We start from the raw sequence: 13,252 nt of genomic DNA on the forward strand, positions 1-13,252 counted from the left end.
GTGTAAGTTAAATACTCAAAAAGTTTATATGTGATGATTAACTGTTGCACTATTAAAGTTTTATATTAGGCTTTATATTAGACATTTACTGCACATTTACACCTCCTACATCAACTGCATTTTAAAGAGAATGTTTTCGAAAAAGCTTATAAGCAAACTTATGTTTCAAACTGCAATATTATTTTAAAAGTAAAGCCATGTGTTTGAATCTTATCCCGATAACACTGTGTGTGATGTGAGGATTTAGACTGGATAAGATAGGTCACTATGCACACACATTTACTAACACACTCATAGGGAATGAAAGGAAGAAACGGAGTTACTTTAATTTCCTTATAGCTTAGGCAAACGGAACCAACTGAGTTCATTGAAAAATGTCTCGGGCAGATATACAAACAAAAACAAGTGCAAGAGCATGCTCAATTCTACAAATAAATAATACATCACAAAACCACCAAGTTGATCATTTTCATCAAACAGCATGTGCCTTGTGTATTTTTGATTGTTAAGAAGCAGTGAGATTGGAGAATCTTAACAATTATTTTAATATAAATCACTTAATAGAAAACTTCAACAGTTAAACATGTTTGTACAGAATGGTGCAAAAGTCAACATTTTGTATTGGCAAGACCATTCAGTAATCATTTTCAATTATTTGTTAACCCAAACACTGTATAGTTCATTAATGTCATTGTATAGTTCATTAATGTCAATGTCATTAGTGACTTCTACTTGAGTGAAGGATGTGTGTACTTTTGCCATCTCTATAAGTACTACATGGCTATTTATCTGAAATGACATTAATGAACTATACAGTTTCTGGTTTACCAAATAATTGAAAATAATTACTGAGTGGTCTTGCCAATACAAAATGTTGACTTTTGCACCATTCTGTACAAACATGTGTAAAGTGCTGACTACACTTTTTCCTTCAAGTTAAGGTAAAGAAGTATAGGCTCTGACATGTAATTAAGTAAAAAGTAGACCATGTCTAGAAAATAAATAGTAAAATAAAGTACTGATACCAGAAAAATTTACTTACATACAGTAACAAAGTATTTGTGCTTCGCTACTTCCCATATCTGAGTACTTATTATGTATGTTAATCTTCTTCTTCTTCTTTCGGCTGCTCCCATTAGGGGTCGCCACAGCGGATCATCCGTCTCCATACCACCCTGTCCTCTATATCTGCCTCTTTTACACCAACTACCTGCATGTCTTCCCTCACCACATCCATGAACCTCCTCCTTATCCTTCCTCTTTTCCTCCTACCTGGTGGCTCCATCTTCAGCATTTTTCTACCAATATAATTCATGTCCCTTCTCTGCACATGTCCAAACCATCTCAATCTCGCCTCCCTCACCTTGTCACCAAAACATCCTACATGTGCTGTGCCTCTAATAAACTCATTTCTAATCTTGTCCATCCTCGTCACTCCCAACGAAAACCTCAACATCTTCAGCTCTGCTACCTCCAGCTCCACCTCCTGTCTTTTACTCAATGCCACTGTCTCTAATCCATACAACATCGCAGGTCTCACCACAGTCCTATAAACTTTCCCTTTCATTCTTGCAGATACTCTTCTATCACAAATCACTCCTGTCACTCTTCTCCACCCACTCCACCCTGCCTGCACTCTTTTCTTTACTTCCATAACACACTCTCCATTACTTTGCACTGTTGACCCCAGGTACCTGAACTCCTCCACCTTCTTCACCTCTTCTCCCTGCAACCGCATCACTCCACTGCCCTCCCTCTCATTCACACACATGTACTCTGTCTTACTCCTACTGACTTTCATTCCCCTTCTCTCCAGCGCATATCTCCACCTCTCCAGGCTCTTCTCAACCTGCTCTCTACTCTCACCACAAATCACAATATCATCTGCAAACATCATAGTCCAGGGAGACTCCTGTCTGACCTCGTCCGTCAACCTGTCCATCACCACTGCAAACAGGAAAGGGCTCAGGGCCGATCCTTGATGCAGTCCAACCTTCACCCTGAACCAGTCTGTCGTACCTACTGCACACTTTACTGCCGTCACACTGTCCTCATACATGTCCTGCACCACCCTCACATACTTCTCTGACACACCTGACTTCCTCATACAATACCACAACTCCTCTCTCGGCACCCTGTCGTACGCTTTCTCTAAATCCACAAATACACAATGCAGCTCCTTCTGTCCTTCTCTATACTTCTCCATCAACATCCTCAAAGCAAATAAGGCATCTGTGGTGCTCTTCCTCGGCATGAAACCATACTGTTGCTCACAGATGGTCACCTCTTCTCTCAGCCTGGCTTCCACTACTCTTTCCCATAACTTCATGGTGTGACTGATCAACTTAATTCCCCTGTAGTTACTGCAGGTCTGCACATCTCCCTTATGCTTAAAGATCGGTACCAGCACACTCCTTCTCCATTCCTCAGGCATCCTCTCCCCTTCCAGAATCCTGTTAAACAATCTGGTTAAAAACTCCACTGCCATCTCTCCTAAACATCTCCACGCTTCTACCGGTATGTCATCTGGTCCAACCGACTTTCCATTCTTCATCCTCTTAATCGCTGCTCTCACTTCCTCCTTACTAATCCTATCTACATCCTGCTTCACCAACTCCACATCCTCCAACCTTCTCTCTCTCTGATTTTCCTCATTCATCAGCTGCTCAAAATACTCCCTCCATCTTCTCAACACACTCTCCTCACTAGTCAACACATTTCCCTCTCCATTCTTTATTGCTCTAACTTGCAGTACATCCTTCCCAGCTCGGTCCCTCTGCTTGGCCAATTGGTATAAATCCTTTTCTCCTTCCTTAGTGTCCAACCTCTTATACAGTTCCTCATATGCCTTTTCCTTGGCTTTCGCCACATCCCTTTTAACCTGCTGCCGCATCTCCTTGTACTCCTGCCTACTTTTCTCATCACTCTGTCGATCCCACTTCTGTTTTGCCAACCTATTTCCCCTAATGCTCTCCTGCACTTCCTCATTCCACCACCACGTCTCCTTGTCTTGCTTTCTATTTCCAGATGTCACACCAAGTACTTTTCTAGCTGCCTCCCTCATCACTCCTGCAGTAGTTGCCCAATCATCCGGCACCTCTTCACCACCACCAAGCCCCTGTCTGACCTCTTCCCTGAACCTCACACTACACTCTTCCTCCTTCAGTTTCCACCATCTTATTCTTCTTTCAAACCTTACTTTCCTCCTCTTCTTCTTCGCCTCCAAAACCATCCTACAGACCACCATCCGATGCTGTCTAGCTACACTGTCCCCCGCCAACACCTTACAGTCTCCAATCTCCTTCAGGTTGCATCTCCTACACAGAAGATAATCCACCTGTGTGCACCTTCCTCCACTCTTATACGTCACCCTATGATCCTCCTTCTTCTTAAAATACGTGTTCACCACTGCCATTTCCATCCTTTTAGCAAAATCTACCACCATCTGCCCTTCCACATTCCTCTCCTTAAAACCATACCTACCCATCACCTCCTCATCACCTCTGTTCCCTTCACCTACATGCCCATTAAAGTCTGCCCCAATCACCAATCGTTCTTTCCTAGGTACACCATCTACCACTTCATCTAATTCACTCCAGAATCTTTCTTTCTCCTCCATCTCACAGCCAACTTGTGGAGCATAGGCACTGATGACATTTATCATCATCCCTTCAACTTCCACCTTCACGATCATCACCCTATCAGAAACTCTCTTCACCTCCACTACACTCTTACTGTACGCTTCCTTCAGAATCACCCCTACACCATTTCTCTTCCCATCCACACCATGATAAAACAGTTTAAACCCACCTCCAATGTTCCTGGCCTTACTCCCTTTCCACTTGGTCTCCTGAACACACAACACATCTACCTTTCTCCTCTCCATCATATCAGCTATCTCTCTCCCTTTACCCGTCATAGTACCAACATTTAAAGTACCAACCCGAACCTCTACTCTCCTACACTGCTCCTTTTCCTGCCGTCTCTGTAGACGCCTTCCTCCTCTCCTTCTCCTCCTTCGGCCAACAGTAGCCCAATTTCCACCGGTACCCTGTCGGCTAACGATACCTGTGGCGGTCGTTGTTAACCCGGGCCTCGACCGATCCGGTATGAAATTCTCATTTGTGATCCGCATATTTGATTTGGCACATGTTTTACGCTGGATGCCCTTCCTAACGCAACCCTCCCCATTTACCCGGGCTTGGGACCGGCACTAAGAGTACACTGGCTTGTGCCCCCCTAATGGCTGGGTTACTTATTATGTATGTTAATATTAGTGCAAAATTGAATATTATAAATTAAAATAATATAGTTGCAGCTACTTACTGTTTTTCTTTTCATTGTGTGATTTCTGATAAATACATTTCCCTTCTATTGTTGTCTAAAAATGGTTTTATTGTTTTTGAGATTTTAAGCTGCACTACTGTCAGAACACTGTTGTGGAAAATGAATAGAAAGTAATAGTGCTGTGGTCTATTGTGTTGGTCACTTGTATTATTTGTGCAAGAATATGCATCACTCTCCTTTAACAATCTTAGTCCTGCTATTGAACTATTCCTGGCAATCAAATACCAACATAGAGTAAACAGAGAAAATGTAGTGTTCATGTAAAGATTGTGAAAAGCCTATTTTTATTACTATAATTTTTTTATATCTTGTTTTTTTCTATATCTGATGTATCCCCTTGATCAATTTACTGTTTCATTTCAGTGGCCTGCAGCCAACTGGTCTGCTATAATCCAGTACTTTATAACTGTGATGGTTTACTCGATTATTGTAGCTTCTATAATCAGTAATTGTGCATTTCTCTGGCTGTGATCCTGCAAAATATATTTATTGAAAAGTAATGGAAACGGTCCAACATTATAAGCACTCAGGACTGTTTTTTGACAGCAGACTGAAGTTTGGGAGAACAACAGCATGATAAATAGAAAGTTTGAAATTAGGCAATATTGGATGAATTATTGAGATTAGAACCTTTATTTCATGTATATTTTATTATGCATCATCTGAAAGTTGAAATCCTTTATAAGCAACACTGTTATATTTTGGATTCTGATTGGTCAGATGGTGTTTTCTGTAACAGCAGCATATTTTTTTTTTTCATTCACTCTTATGAGTTAGTTCATTCACAACTTTTTTTTTGGGTTAATTTTCCACATAAATGGATGACAAGCTGCATTTTATTTGTCATATTAGCTTCACACGAGAGAGAGAGAGAGAGAGAGAGAGAGAGAGAGAGAGAGAGAGAGAGAGAGAGAGGCCATTAATACGTTATAAATGACTACAGCCTAAGCGATAGCAGGAACTAACTTGTCTCATAGATGTTCCAGAATGTTACATTGTGGAACATTGGATTCATAACTTGGGAGCAGTTAATATTAATAATGAATAAAGTGAAATAAAACACTTAAAGATTTGCTGTTATAGGGAAAATAATCACTGGGGTGGTAACAGTAACTTGGCTTCATACCAATTCATTGTCTATTAATATTTTATCATGCCCTGACTATTTTATTTTTACAAAATATACTTGATTTTTCAGACTCAACCATTTTTCAAAATAAAATTAGCAAATCCAATCCAATTCAGATCTCTGTGTCTATGTCACTAGAAGACAGGTTGTCATTTTGATGTGTTTACCGGTGTGTATTGAGGAATACTTTTAAATAATTTATACTATTCCAAATAATTGTTTAAACATAATTTTAACCACAGAGGCTATGGCCAGGATCAGATAGTGATTAGATGGTGTAGAACAGCAAAATCAGCAGTTCTATCATAATATGGATCAAATTGTTGGGACACTCGACTTTTCCAAGCTAACTGTTACCAGTTGTAGAGTTACACAATCGTATATGACATTTCTCAATTTGGTAGCATTATATTTTCCCTACCTTGAACTAGGAGACCTGAACCTGTTCCAACATGACAATACCTCTCTGCACAAAGCCAGCTCCATGGAGATATGGTTTTCATCGGTTGGAGTGGAACTGCCATTGGAGTGAGTTCAGAGCTCTATAGCAGGCCACTTAAAATTTTGGATTGCTATCCTTCATCCAGCAATCCAAAATCCAAAGAAGTGGAACGTGTGAAAGCTGAAAAGTGTGTTTGGGATTTTTGTCTGCTTTATTACCTTGTCAGAAAAGTTGTGTTAGTATATAAAAAAAATGCCTAGAGAAAAATTTAGCTGGAAACACTTTTTTTTTAATAACGTGCATGCAGAGTAACCCTTAGTAGGTCATCTTGGTGCATCTCTAGTATGTTGGTTATTTTAAAAGGTCAATAATTTTAATAGAATGGAAAAAGCATCCTTTTTACTAGCAGATCTTCAATTCTGAACTAGAGGAAGTGCAATTTGTTTGTGGATATTTATTCTAAAGCTTTAATAGTTCTCGGGCCTGTGACAAAAAAAAAAAACAGACCAACAAAGCAGCAGGAAAAGAGAAAACAATTGCACTAGCAGACCAAACAGAGCCATGTTTTAATCACATGGTAATTATATTTCAATCATGCAGATGAGTCAGTGGTGGTAGTTAAGCGGCTGCTCATGTGTGTAATTAAAAACGGGAATATCGTCTCGAATCTTGGAGCATGCATTTGCTGGCGTCTAATCAGAGCAGTACAAGGCCCAGTTGAGGTTCCATCTTTGCACAATCAAATCATTTTATCTTAATTACCTGTGCAGAAGTTTTTTTTTTTTGAGCATGCCAATTTCTGTCGCATGTATACGGAAAAAAATCTTTAATAAACATGTCTCGGGCTGCTTGTGATATCGACTTGTGAGCGGTGATGGACTGATGGAGAGATGAATGCTTTGCTGTATACTTTCTATCTGAAATAGATTATCCGGTCCTGTCAGGCGGAAGGGGAATGAGAGCGCATGCTTCTGCGTGCTAACTGCCTGGCAGGCATCCAAACTTGCCTGAAGAAAAAAAAAAAACAACACATCACAGATTCCACAGATTATAATTGTTTAGCTTGTAATAAAAAAGACATAACATAATTTTCTACCGCTAGATAAAGTAGAAATACCTCTAGGCTATTTACATGTAAAGAGGGTGGGGCTAATATCAGGCTTGTTTAAACTCCACCCAGACCAATTTAATTAAAACCGTCATTAGTTTCTAAGAAAATCAGACAGCTTTAGTGACTGAAAGCTGATGTAAACACTACTGAGTTAAAGCTAAATTAGCAGGAACAGTTAAACGGTAACTACAACTGCATTCTAATTGTAGTTGCTTGAGTAAAGTTGTAGGAAGAGTCTCAGACTAATGACTAAAATATTAGCCCATGCCCACAAACCCGGTTTTGGAGCAGAGGGTTTAATTGTATGAAGGAAAATGCTTGATCTTTGGTTATGATCTGTAATTGAACACAGACATTTGGTTTCATGTACTCCATTTTTGAATATATTTACACTGTGTTCTCTGAAGCTTTAAAGCTGAGACCCAGTCAACACAGGAGACTTTGGTTATGAAAGACAAAGGTCAAAACCCAAACTAAACAGAAAATAAATCCTGGTATTAAAATAAAAACTAAAATATTTATTTTATTCCTAGCTAATTTATTTGCGATATTTTTATTTTGTTTAGCTAATATGTAACTAGAATGCCAACAAGTGATATAAAAATTTTTTTTCACCATTAATATGCATTTCTGAAAGACATAAGAGTTAAAATGTAAAGTTTAAATGCTTATTCAGTGAAAGCTAACTTAATGAGTGCTCAATTTAACACAGACTAATATACACTATGGGACACCTGAATTTTCTAGCCATATGTGTCAGGATCTCCCGATCTCCCGGGCACACTGCGAGCACTTCCGGTTTTGCAGCGCGCACGTCCGGGTCGGCGGCCATCTTGCTGTTTTTCCCGCGCCTCCTGGTATTTAAGGACAACCAAGAATTTATCCTGGGGCCGGATTATTTTATAGGCTTCCTAGCCCCTGAGATTACTCTTGCCACCCTGCCTGCCCTGGTTTCTGACACTGTTTCTGACCCTGTTCTGCCTCCCTAGTTACCTGGTTTGGACTGTATTTTTGGTTTGTGTTATGCTCTGCCCTGTATTGTTCTGTTTGCTGGTTTATGGATTTTTTGGACTGTTTTGGTTTTTGGTTTTGTCTTCCCTGTATTGCCCTGTTTGCCTGTGCCTTGACCCTGGACTGTTTTTGGATTGTGTTTTTGCCTTTGGCCCTTTGCTCCACTTTTTATATTAAAACCTGTTTTCATCTTTCTCCTGTGGCATCCTGCATTTGGGTCCTTACTCATCTAGTCACATAGTACTGACAATATGTGGTTCTTCCTCAAACTGAAACAACAAAGTTTGAGGCACATATCTGTATAGAATGTCTTTGGATGCTGTAGTATTACATTTTCCTTACATCTAAGCCAGAAAACCCAAACCTGTTTCAGCATGACAATGCCCCTGTGCACAAAGCCTGCTTCATGAAGATATGCCTTACATGGGTTGGAGTGAAAGCTCTTGAATGACCCCAACCCTATTGAACTCCTTAAAAATCGAATTTTAAAACTGACTTCAACCCCAGACCTCAACAGTACCTACATTAACCTATATCAATACCTGATTTTACTAAAATCCTTGTGACTGAATGAGCCCATATCTCCACAAGCACTCTCTAAAATCTAGTGGAGCATCTTCCCAGAAGAGTGGAGGTTATCACAGCAAATGGGGACTAAATATGGAATGAGATGTTAAAAAAGCACATATGAATTCTATGATCAAGTGTTCTACTTTTATCTACTTTTGTATGTGATAAAATGGCCATATAGTTTTCTATTAGGCCTCTCAGTTCATGTTAGCTGTAGTTCTGTAAAGACAGAAAGAAAACAGCAAAAAAACAGAATGCAACTTAAAAAAGTGTTCTCTTTTTATGCAAAACTTATTAAAGGTATCACATTCAGAGTTCATGTATTGTGCAGAAAAGTAATTTATTCATAATTACACCATTCCTTTCAATCTGTAGCAGTATTTTCCCAGTGTTTGTGCTCAAAAAGATGCAAAACGCCTTTGTCGCGTCGCGTCTCAGCAGCGCTCCTTTTTTTTACCACAGAACCTCAGACCAACAAAAAAGATTTAAATGCTAATAATTGAACTGCTATTACTTATTGTCTCTTACTCAGAAACCCCTTCAGCCAAAGACGTGACATTAGTTTCCTAATAATAAGGGTCAATTATATCAATGATGTTCACACTGTGATCCTGCAGGCCTGAGATGAAGGCATATAATTCTCGTAATTACCGTGGCTGTTTAATTGCCATCACTTTTTGCTTCATTAGATCTGTATTTGCACATAATCAGCGAATATTAAATACATAACGCAGTTGTGCACAGTGACCCTAATTAAAATAAACCCCTCACTGAAGATGAATAAGTGATAACCCCATTTGTACATGTTAATTAGGATTATATGATTATACCCCAGCACCGCTGAATTCTGTTAAAGTGTTGATGAGTTTTTTTTGTAACAGCTTCTTGTATAGTAGTACAACAAATCACGTGTTGATTATGATATGATTTCTTTAGAAGATTTTTCGCTTTAAAATAGGATATCCAGGTTAATTTCTGTTCAATTCCAGATGTCATAAAAAGTTTTTGATATTGAACTCCTTTAAGTTTTCAAATGAAACTAAAAGTAATTTGTTGTCTTAACTATGTGTACAATTAACTACGGTTATAAGAAAGCATTCTTACTTGAATTATCTTACAGTGCCCTTTATGATGTGTTTTTTCAGAAGAATTAATGAACATTTATAGAAGGAATTTTCAATAGACAGAGGCAAAGCAGTAACTTTTTGACAGACCAGTTTGCAGTTTCTCAATTTGTCTATAATGACTTGTTTATTCTTGTTATAATAGTTAGTTCAATAAAAAACCATGAACTAACTTGTTTCTAACTAACATTCCACACTATTTTAATGTAGATATACATGGAAGAAAATGTAAATTGTTATTTTTGACAAATGTGCTCTGGTATAAGAGGAATACAACACTTGTGGATGTTCTTTTATAGATAATGACTTGGGTGTAGTACCAGTAACTCTAAAAGCTTCACACAGTTGTTTATGACTTAAATAATTGACATAGTAAAACATTGTTATTGCGATTTGGAAGCCTAGGAATGAAGAACTCATCATTTTCATGCTTGAAAAGAGCTAAAAAAGCTTATCTAGCGGAGATGTGACGATTTAGCTGAGCCTATTTAGCTGCAGGCTAACTTACTGCTCTGTTTCTTTTTGAGTGATCAGCGTGTGAATGAAAAAAAAAGAATAAAAAATGAAAAAAGGGTTTATGATTGTAAGAATAGGAGAGCTCCTGGCACAACGAGTGTTCGCCGGCTTTTCTGTGCTGGCACGATGACGTCGACGTTGGCCAGCTGGATCTGTTCCTGGACTCCAATCAGCTCTAAATGAAAGACAAATGTACCCAATTAGTCCGACAGCCGGTGCTTGCAAAGGGTCGACTTTGGCTGCTGGCTTGCTCGTCTGGCGTCCTGTAAATATTGACTGTCGCTGATGGGGGGAAGTGTGACTGTAGCTGTGGATCTGAAAGTGCTTAAAGACATTTGGCTAGTCCTTATGAGAAAAGTTGCAGACTTTTTTAAAATTAAGAGCCTTAGGTTTCCACTTAGTTACTAAGGTTTAGGCTAGGTTTAGATTCAGGTGTACACAGAGATTATTTACTACTGATACTGCTATCAGTTACCGGATTGGTACCATGCTTGTTTACTTCTACTCCAATAAGGACAGCTGATACCGGGCGATATTGTGTAACGTAAGACTAATGTGCGTTGTTGCGCTAATGAACAGACGGCACGAAATGACAGCGATCTGGACGTATCTCATGATTAATGATGACAATCAAAGCCAAGCAGACTGCAAACTGTGCTCTGTAAAAAATAGCAAATAAAGGAACTACATTGTTTTTTTCTACAATACATGTAACCTGATAAAGCATCTTGAACACAACAACAACCAAGTCTGCTGCAACTGCAGCAAACAGCAACCATGCAAATGCTGGCTAGGTGAGTGAAGAAGTATACTGACCTTACTAGGTGACTGAAGTAACAACCCTTATCCAATGCATTGTTGCTGGCAGTCAGTTTTCCAGTAAAACCCTGTTAGAGCCAACACGGATCTAATTCTCACCATATGGACAAAAGTTTGTGGTTACAAGACAATAAGATTCGTTTGTGTTTTTGAACATCTCATTCCATATTTAGTCTTCATCTGCTCTTATAATGAGCAGGGAAGATGTTCTACTAGATTTTGAATTGTGGGTGTAAAGATTTATGCTTGTTTAGCCTAAAGTTTGTTAGTTAATTCAGTTACTGATGTTGGGTGAGGAGGCCTGGGGTGCAGTCACTGTTTCAATTCACCCCAAATTAATACAATAGGGTTAAGGTCAGAGCTTTATAGCAGCCTATTCAAAATTCTTCACTCTAACCCATGTAAAGCATATCTTTACGGAGCTTCTTTTTTGCACAGGGGCATTGCCATGCTGGAACAGGTTTGGGTCTCCTAGTTCCTAGGAAAATATAATGCTACTGCATTATAGACATCCTATACAATTGTGTGCCTCCAACTTTGTGGTAACAGTTTGTTCATATAGTGTATCCAGTTATCAAGTTATCATGTGTCAGTTAAACATAGGAAATATAAAAAAGCATAAATAACAGCTTCTATGATGCCCACTCTGCTTAGATTACTCATTTGGAATCAGTTTCTACAAGTCCCAAAACACGCATGCACTAGTACTAAAATATATATATATTTTTTTATTTTTTTTTTTATAATAATTTAATTAATTATATAATTAATACCATAAATTTGCTGCTTGTGTCAGTAAAAGGTCCTTACAAGCCACACACTGTGTACAAATGTACATTTAAAGGCAGAATCACATAAGGATGTGTCTGTGTACTTTCATTTTGCTTTTTACTTGATTTTATTCATTTGACAGACTTGCCCAAGTGTTTAATCTGACTGTGTGCAGTATTAACAAGTTTTGATAAATAAAAGTTAATAAATTTGCATTTGCGCTTACAATGGTGCCTAAACTGATCTGTAGAGAAAAAAGAAAATCACTTTCTGATACTTATAACAGACAGAAAATAGTCTACACTGTATGTGTGTATTTTGTGCAGAGGAAGACGTACTGCACATAGTCCACTCAGGAGGTAGTGAACGCTTGGAGCTGTCAGAAGCATAGTCGTTACTGAGCCGTGAACTGTGAAGCCTCTGTTCAGCTCCCGCAGCTTGCATTAGCGAGGGAGTGTTTACTGCTGAATTTACATCCAGCACACGCTCTGTTTGTGACAACAAATCCTCCTCCGTGGCACCACGACGCCATCACATCCATTCTGGTGCCGCCAGGACATGGCTCTGAGACGAGTTTAGAGAAGGCACTTAAGAAGAGGCATTTTCAGAGCAAATTTCATGGTTATGATGATGAAAATATTTTCTTTTAATAGCAACATTGTTTTTAAATGACAGCATTGTTGAAATTCTGGATTCTTATTAGTCTGTCTACACCACTTTATTCAAAAAAGTGTTGTTTTTTTTTTATATAAGTCTATGTAATGACTAACTAACTATTGACCCTTTAGTTGTTTTCAGAGAAAGAAAAAAGTTATTTAGTGGTTCTCTAAGAGTTTCTTGGATTATTAGGGGGTTCTTTGATTTTAAAAAGTGTTCTTTTGGGGACCCTTTCTAACAGGCATATACTCGGTTGTAGGGTTTCATAGAGAAAGACAGAAGACTGCAGAACAAAAATCACCTAAATATAGAGCACATGGAGCAAGTATTTACAAATGATTAGATCATTATATAAAGTAATTAAAAGCATTTTTTGTATCACATCCAGTATTTGCCTTCCTTTATAGCTTGTTTGTCCAAATGTCCTGAATCCTCATATGGCACTTCTGCAGCTCTATAGCTCTGTCATTTGGTTCTTTCTTTGCAACAAATTGTGCTCAGATTCTTTTGAACCAGAGTGTGATTGCTATGATCCAACGTGTCTCAAGAATCGCAGAGGGGAGAACCAGCTAGAGCTCCATTTAAACAGAATAAACAGTGTTTGTGTAAGCATGCTACGAGTACAGACTGATTTTAATATCTACACTGTCATCTCCGCTCATGCTTCCATGTCCTACTGTAAGCATGACCTTTGATTTTTGTTCATTGAAGGCAGCGAGATGCTCAATCCTTTGTCGGTTCCTCCTCCCTCTCCC

General features: G+C 38.7%; 1 protein-coding gene and 1 long non-coding RNA gene across 2 annotated transcripts in view; one reads left to right on the forward strand and one right to left on the reverse strand.

Annotated features, from left to right (window-relative positions):
- LOC310739272 (transmembrane protein 132D) overlaps positions 1 to 13,252 on the forward strand; it is a 168,975-nt gene that overhangs the window by 16,743 nt on the left and 138,980 nt on the right. The window lies entirely within an intron of this gene.
- Positions 4,256 to 10,342, reverse strand: LOC310739427. The gene is made up of 3 exons (XR_014537399.1): positions 8,285 to 10,342; positions 7,976 to 8,100; positions 4,256 to 7,346 (listed from the first exon to the last, which is right to left on the reverse strand). It is a non-coding gene; the product is annotated as an uncharacterized lncRNA (long non-coding RNA).

Source organism: Silurus aristotelis, assembly GCF_946808225.1.
Source record: "Silurus aristotelis genome assembly, chromosome: 16".
In the NCBI taxonomy this organism is placed as follows: Eukaryota; Metazoa; Chordata; class Actinopteri; order Siluriformes; family Siluridae; genus Silurus; species Silurus aristotelis.